The sequence below is a fragment of the Aegilops tauschii genome, chromosome 7 (assembly GCF_002575655.3).
Source record: "Aegilops tauschii subsp. strangulata cultivar AL8/78 chromosome 7, Aet v6.0, whole genome shotgun sequence".
In the NCBI taxonomy this organism is placed as follows: domain Eukaryota; kingdom Viridiplantae; phylum Streptophyta; class Magnoliopsida; order Poales; family Poaceae; genus Aegilops; species Aegilops tauschii.
Genome location: NC_053041.3, coordinates 648,503,933 through 648,512,100, shown reverse-complemented (window position 1 = coordinate 648,512,100; position 8,168 = coordinate 648,503,933). Strand labels below are relative to the sequence as shown.

General features: G+C 51.7%; 1 pseudogene; it reads right to left on the bottom strand.

Moving 5' to 3' along the window:
• Nucleotides 1-1,457: 1,457 nt before the first annotated feature.
• Nucleotides 1,458-2,935, bottom strand: LOC109760394 (uncharacterized; annotated as a pseudogene).
• Between the last annotated feature and the right edge of the window lie 5,233 nt (nucleotides 2,936-8,168).

The window sequence follows — 8,168 nt, the reverse complement described above, 5'->3', positions numbered from 1 at the left end:
TATTTAGTAACACTAATACTTCTTGAATAAGTAGTTTGACCATAGTTTGACCAGATTTAACAAAAATTCAAAAAAAACAGAAATTTGAGCATAACTTTTTTTCCTTTTAGAATTTGAGGATTCTAAAAATTTGCAAATAGGCCGTAGGCCGTCAAAATCTGATGCGGATTTTCGTGCTGAACATTTTGATATATTATACGTTTTTTTTCTGACATCGTATGCAAAAGTTATAGCCGTTTTACATCTTCCCTACACTTTTTGCAAAACATGTCTAAATTTAAGTTTTTAAATTTTCCTAACTAGTAGATGTAGTAACATAACTACATTTCGAAGGATTTTAATTTTTGAAGTTTTTATCATTTTCTTTTGCTTTTTACAAAACCGAAAAGGCGATCCACAGGGGGGTAGAGTTTGAAAATGAGCCCTTTAGTCCCGGTTTGAGACACGAACCGGAACTAAAGGGCATGGTACCCTTTAGTCCCAGTTCGTGTCTCAAACCGGGACTAAAGGTCTAATCTTTACACCCTTTAGTCCCGGTTCGTGTCTCAAACCAGGACTAAAGGGCTCAAGTGAACCGGGACTAATGCCTTAGCCGCACGAACCGGGACCAATGCTCACATTAGTCCCGGTTCGTGACTGAACCGGGACTAATGTTAATATTGCCTTGTGACCAAAGCCCTGTTTTCTACTAGTGGGCCCTCCTGCCTGGGCTCGCCGGAGCGGCCACGTGGAGGCCCATCTGTCCCGGTTGGTATAAGAACCGGGACTAAAGGCCTAGGGCATTAGTTACGACCCTTTAGTTCCGGTTCCACAACCGGGACAGATGGGCCTTATGAACCGGGACAAATGGCCCTTTTCCTACTAATGCACATTCAAAGGAATTAGCTAGCTACACCCGCGGGCACTAACGAACTAACGACTCCACTGCAACAAAACACATGCCCCAGTAGCAGCCAACTCACGCCTCAGAGGTGGGTCGACCCTGCTGACCCATTGGGTCAGTCGGTGCCGGCTCCACTGACCCAAGTATGGTTCAAGGCCGATCCACACGGCCCATTGGCCTCGATTTTTTGGGCCGGGTCAGCGACCCGGCGGGCCGACCCGGCCCATTCCCATCCTGAATCTATCCACATACAAATACCAACTTAGCTGCAGAACCCATGCCTCCAAGGGGGATGAATAATTATCAAGATGGAGGTGATGATGGTGGCAGGCTGGCGGCAAGCAAAGCAAAGTCGAGCCTACAGAGGAGCAGAAGGCACGCATGGAGGCTAACCGGCTCAAGGCGCTTGAGAGGGCGGCAGCAGCCGAGGGTCGCGCATCCTAGTCACAGCCTGATAAGGAAACTGCCACCTAGGCGCTTGGAGGATCCTGAACCACCTAGGCACAAGTCTAGAAAATTTAGAACAGCTGGCAAATTTGTGGGCAAGGTAGAGAAACCTGAAGTTTGATAGAGGACCACATCTTTGTGAGAAACCATCAAATAACTACCTCTTGTAGCTAGTTTGACAAGGTAGCAGTATGGGAGGTATGGGAGCCCAATAACCCAATGGAAAATTGGCAATAATTAGGCTTACCAGTTGTTCAGATAGTTGGTTCTGATAACATCGGTGGGAAGCTAAAGTATGGGAGGGCACGTCTGGGATTGAAGGTATTCTCCATCTTTGTGCAGACTTTGGTAATTTCATAAGTCTTGACCTCCATTGAGTAACAATCCACATTCCCGATATGAATACCTTCGGGAGCGCCTCGGAAGAACAAGAATCCCTCAGCTGCACCGATAGTGCAAATGGAATGATACTGCCCAGGAAGCTGTATGATCTTCTCTAGCTTCCACTGATGCGAATTATTCTTCAGAGAGGTATGGTAGAGGGCAAAGGATCCGTGTTGACAGACAAGGGAAAACATCTCAAGGGCGCCTTCCCGGCCCATCACAACAGCCATTGGGTGTCGATGGGCAAAGCACTCGTCAGGCAGATCGCTGAGCTCCACATGGTAGCCGGTGAGAAGGTCGACAGTGGAAAACCTCAAAGTGCGGGTGTCCAGCACCATCAAATGGTCACTCCAGCCATAAGGCTTTGTCCAGTAGAAGCAGCAGCGCACGCAGTCAAAACAGGACATGCGTTCCAACGAAGGTGAAATGGGAGGCTCGGCCATAGACCATTGCATAGTTGTGGACGGGAGCACAAAGAGGACAAGCTTCGTCATGTATCTTGCTATGCATATCACCTCGAAGGGCTCTTCCTCGCCGTCGTCCCTGGTGTTGGGAGCAAGCACGGGCTCGAATCCATGGAGGCGATCCTGCGGCCTGGGCGGCGAGGTCCTCGGGTATGGTTGGAAGCAACACGTATCTGCTGGACAGCGGGTCACAGACGGCGAGGTGGAAGTCGGCAGCGTTGCACCGCTCCCGTTTGGTCCACGTCGGGCGGTCACAGCGTTCTTCGTCACCGAGCTCACTGGAGTCCATGAGGATGCTTACCAACCGGCGGGCACAGTCTTCGCGGTAGCTCCACATGTGGACGGAACGGGGGTAGAAGGATCTCCAATCGAGGAGGACGCGGCCGTCGCGGACGTCGCGGGGGCGCCAGCGGGGGCCTTCCCCGTCGTCTTCTTGGACGCCGGGCCGGACGTAGGAGGCAGAAGAAACGACTGCCGGGACGAAGGAGAAATCTGCGGCGCAGGGGGCGAGGGCGCCGGCGAGCGGGGCGGAGGGGTGCGGCGCCTGGGCGGGGTGGAATCCGCCCGCGTCCATGAAGCCGAGGAGGGGAGGGCGATGTAGCGTGCGGAAGCGGCGGCGGAAGGCGCGGCCTTTGATGACCCGGCGGAAGGAGCTGCAGGCGGTGGAGGTGCGGGCGAGCGCGTCCGGTGTGGGCAGGCGGATGAAGATCTCCTCCAGGAGCTCGTCGGGAATGGTCGGCGGCGGCGGCGAGGCCATGGCGGCGGGGCTGGGAGAAGGGGATCGAGGGTTGGGGATAGCGGGAGCGAACAGTGTGTATTGGAGAGTGAGCTCTACGAAGCCACATCTAGATCTAGAACAGGGACACCTCGTACGGCTTGAAAAACATTTGGAAAACAAGTTGTGGTTTAAAACTCCATAAATCTGTCCGTAACATTTCACTGGTGGATAGATAAAAGGGGAAAAAACATCTAGACAAGCTCCCTGCATACAACACAAATTAAACACATCAATCACCCGCAAAAAAAAAATGCACATCAATATGCTGGCCTGGCCGGTTCGAGAAGGAGTAGTCCGGTGTCGGCGCGGCGGTTGTGGAGCGGCACCAGACGAAGATATCGGCCATACTTGGCGAGAGAAGGAGTATTCGATGAGGAGGTGGCGCATGGTTCAGGTTCCTAATCATAGAGCACACATAGTGGTGCGAGTGGTAGGCCGTGGCGAGCGAGACTATCGACGGTCCAACATCGTTCTTGTAGGGCTAGCCAGAAGAACGACTTAATGCTCAACGATGCCCACAGCTTCCATCTCAACTTCCAGGCGGGCACGATGGTTGATCCATGGAACATGGCGACGTAACATGAGCTGGCGGGGTAGGCGCCACTAGCCGTCCATCGCCAACGAAGCCGGTCCGGTTGATCGAAGAGGACGACGTGATGCAGCCGACGACACATGGCGACGTATTGGACAAGGGCGACAATGCCAAGGGCATCATGTAAGTCTTGCACCCATGCGCGCTCCGCCAAGCCATCATGGATTAATGGGGGGCGGGGGCGGGGGGGGGGGGGGGGGGGGAATTCATCTGGGCAAGCTCCCTATATACATCACAAATTAACACAAACAAGAAGACTTGATGCCGCCAAGCTCGCGATCCGCTGAGCGGGCTTTGGGGGTGCTCAGGGGCTTGTCACCATGCACTTGCTTTCTTGGGCACGCGAGCTCTCGTTGCGGCCAGCCACCCCAGAGATTGGGGAGGGGGACGCATCAGGAGAGGCCCATGCCAATGGCAGTACCCACTATTTGGCTGGTGCACAACAGGGATTGTGCAAACACGCACCCTCGCTTCCCCGACGCGCTAATTTGTGCCGGCCCACTTGCAAGCCTGCCCCCCTCCCCTCCCTCGTGTTCTTTGTTTTTTTTGTTCTTCTCTTTTCTATTTTTGTTTTATTCTTTGTTAAAATAATTTGGGATTACAAAAAGGTTCTAAACTTTTATAAAATTGTGAATTCTGAAGAAAATGTTCAAGATATCTTAAATGTTAATGGATTCAAAAAATTCATGATTTCCAAAAAAAGTTAACATATTCCAAAATTGGTTGAGACAATAAAAAATGTTTATGAATTTGGAAAAATGTTTATGAACTAGGAAAAACGTCCGCGTACTCAAACAATGTTCATGATTTCATAAAAAATGCGCAGGAAAAAATTCGTGTATTCAAAAAATGGTCATCATCTTTTAAAAATATTAGAGAAATTCAGAAAAATATTTGCCGATTTAAAAAGATGTTAACAGTTTCAAAAAATGCTCTTTACTTTTTAGAAAATGTTCACAATATTCAAAGAATGATCAGGGATGTTTGAAAAAGAAATTCCGAAATTTCAGAAATGAACTAAAAAACCAAAAAATGTTCTGAAATTTCATAAATTCTTCCCAAATTAAAAAAAAATGATCGCCGGTTCAAAACTGTTCTGGAAGCCCAGAATTTGCGAGTTGGTGCAATTCTTACCAAATCTGATGTTGAAAGGGATCATAGTGCATCTATCCACATAAGAAAACTTCCGTGACACAAACTTATGCACATGGCCCACCCTTGAGTTTTGCTGTTCTTATAGAATTCATGCGGCAGCAAAAGAAACAACTTAAACAACATTTATTAAATATGAATCACAACTCAGGCATTATGGCAAGCATTTCGTCAAGCAATTATTGGATATATCAAAAGGCCATTTGTTATGCGGGAAGGTGAAGATTACAAAAGGCATGCATAGAAACTTGGGAATGCATTATAGATAAGGATATCCAAGGAATTGCGACTGTTGCAGAGTCTCTTGAACGTCATTGACTGGAGATGGACCATGAAGATGCCACAAGATGTCCTTACAAGTTACTCCCTCCGTAAACTAATATAAAAGCGTTTAGATCACTACTTTAGTAATTTAAACATTTTTATATTAGTTTACAGAGGGAGTACAAGCGTCACATTCTTTTCCTCGTTGAACCCCACCAGAGCTAGAGGCTTCCTCTTGCCTGCTGCTCCTAGCGGCAGAAGCTTGTCCAGTTCAACGGTCCTTGCAAGGACCCATGTCGCATCATCCCGATGAACACCAGCTTTCCACTTCCATAGTTGGGCGCGGAAGCCCGACACGACGATTAAGCCAAGGCCACCATCTTCAGCCGGCATAACCGCGAAAACGGTATCGTTGTGGGCGTATGCATCCAGGTGGAGAAGAAGCCGAGGACAGGAGGCCTCCGGTGGTGGGCGCGGAAGCGGCGGAGGAACGCGGGTTGGAGGACCAGGCAGTGCGCCAGCGCTTGTAGACGAGCGAGGCGCGCGGGAGGGCGGACGGCAGCGGGGGCAGGCGGAGCAGGATCTCCCCGAGGAGGTCGTCGTCGTCCATCGGGGGCGCCGGCGAGCGGCGGAGGCGGCTCATCGTCATCGCGCTCGCGCCAGGGTGATGAATAGTCGCGGTCGCGCGGCCCATCAGTTGGCCCACGAATGCATGCCCATTTGAGCCCTGAAACGGAGATGGCGCCAACCCACCCCGTCGTTCCCGCCAAACTAACCTATCTTCCGGGACCGCCCACCTCGAGCTCCCATGTCGGCGCCGGCGCCGACGGGCTGCTTCAAGTGCGGCTGCCCGGGCCACTGGTCGCGCGACTGTAAGTGGACATGATATACGAGCTCTTTTGTCTGCAAAAAATGAGTAAAATCAAATACTATTTTGATAAAATGGAAGGAAAAATTTGCTGCATATGTGGCATCAAAATTCAAAATATGAGCAAAGATTAGAACCTGCTATTGCTCACTGTACGCATGTGCTTACACCTTACGCCGGCCAATTTTGGGCTTTCGGCCTCCTAATGTTGAGCTTGTGTCTCGCTGTCAGGTGGAGTACCTCGATCCCTTATTTACTCCTTCGAGCAGTTTGTGCGCAAGGTTAGAAAGTTGGGAATGTGCTCCATGGCAGGGACATCATAAGTATACCTTCACAGCTAGGTGTATATTTTGTTTTCCATTCCTTCCACCATGTTAATCCACCTTGTTCTTTCTGGAACTTCTTCACTGACATTGTGCTTCCTTGTTTCAGAGATGCAAACTCTGCACTGAAGGATATGGTAGCAAGAGAGGGAGACCCTACACAGCTGCATGAACCACCAGTGGAAGAAGCCATGCCAGAGACCGAGGGGGAACCTGGTCTGATTTGTTTATGGTGCAGATTTTTTTTATTTTTAAAAATGGAGGATGACCCCCGGCCTCTGCATCTGGGTGATGCATACGGCCACTTTATTAATTATTCTCACAAGACCTTACAAAGTAATACAACAGTAAGACTAAAGCCGCCGTCTAAGCAACTATATCCAGTTGATGAAGGGGCGCAGATAGCCTGGGCCTAATACCAAACAGACATCGCAGCCAAACCTAACATCTAAGACCTGAGGTCCCATCCAGGACGCCTGCCGGGCATGGGTCTCACCGGTCCAGCGTGCACTCAGAGGCCGCCGCCGCCAACTGCCACCGCTCCATCTTCAGAACTGTACTGATGCATCAACTTTGCTCGGTCCAACTATCGTCGACGCCACCACGGCGCCCAACGGCACCTCCTTCCTGCGCGCAAACAGCTGAGCACGTCGCGAGCACGTCGCGGTCGCCACTGATACACCTCAGCACCATGCTGCCAAGTACCACCAGCCGACACAGCTTGAAGTCTTTGGAAGATCTGTCGTGCGTAGCACCTGCCGACCAGGCATGACAAAGCGTAGCACCTGTCGGTCAGGCATGACTTGACATCTCCACCGAAGCTCCATGCAAGATGAAGCCGCTCCACCTCCACCCCAGGAAGACACGGCGAAGAGTTGAGCACCACAATCACCACGAGAGCCGGACCAGCCGACCGCCATGGCGAAGCGACACCACTAAAGAGAGAACCGCCGCCATCAGGAACGCCAAGAACGCGCTGCAGCTGTCCCACCTCCCCGCGGACACAAAGCGGTGCCTTCAAGAAGGTGACGGGGCCGGGCACCGCCGCTGCCCAACCAAAGTTTTGGGTTTTCACCCGGGTGCAGGGGGAGGACGAGGGGGAGGGAGTTGGATCTCGAAGCCGCCTTCAAGAAGGAAACAGCGCCTGGAGCGCTGCCGGCGTCGTGGCCGCCGCAGCCGGCCAAGAAATTACTCCGATCCAGAGCTCCCAACCCCACATCCGCGCAGTCCGCCACCGGATTCGGCCGGACTGACGAGGAGGAAGCAGCAACACGGGGGCGCCGTCTTCAGATCTGGCAAAGGAGAGCAGCAGGGGATCCCTCCACGCGGCGCCTGCGTCCACCGCGAACTCGCCGCCCGCGCGGCCGAGTAGACGCGGCCCTCAACTCCGGCGAGCGCCGCCCGCCGCCAGGACGACGCCGCCCTCACCAGCAGAGGCCGCCGCCTCAAACCTTAGGCCCGAGCCCGAGCGGCGTCGTGGCCGAGGGCCTCGCCGCCACCCTCATCGGCGGCCGCGCGGGGGACCCGGCGCCCGTCTCCGGCAGCGGCGAGGACAAGAATCGAGAAGGGGAGGAGGCGGACGGGGGTTGGTCGCCCCCGAGTCGCTCGGTCGTGTAGTGTTCGTAAATATGCAACCCTTTAGATTTCTAGTTTAGAAATTTTCTGGATCCCTACCTATATATCAGCCATTTTAATAAAGTATTGCTCGTTCATTAGCTGTTGCATTGCCGATGGAGACACAGAGGAAGAACCAATCCTTCTTTTTTTTTTTTGCGAGATAGGAAGAACCAATCCTTGGGACAGAACCTCCGTCGACGGACAATCAGGACATGGAGTTGGTGCAAGAAGATATATATAGATCCTCCAATGGTGGGAAGTAAGGACATGAATCCCATGCAAGAAGACTTGCTAAGCGGAATCTACAAAGATACAGCTGACGTAAGTTCATACTAGCTGGTGTAAGCGTAGTAATTATGATATAATTATAAACTTTCTGAAAAGTTAAACATCCAA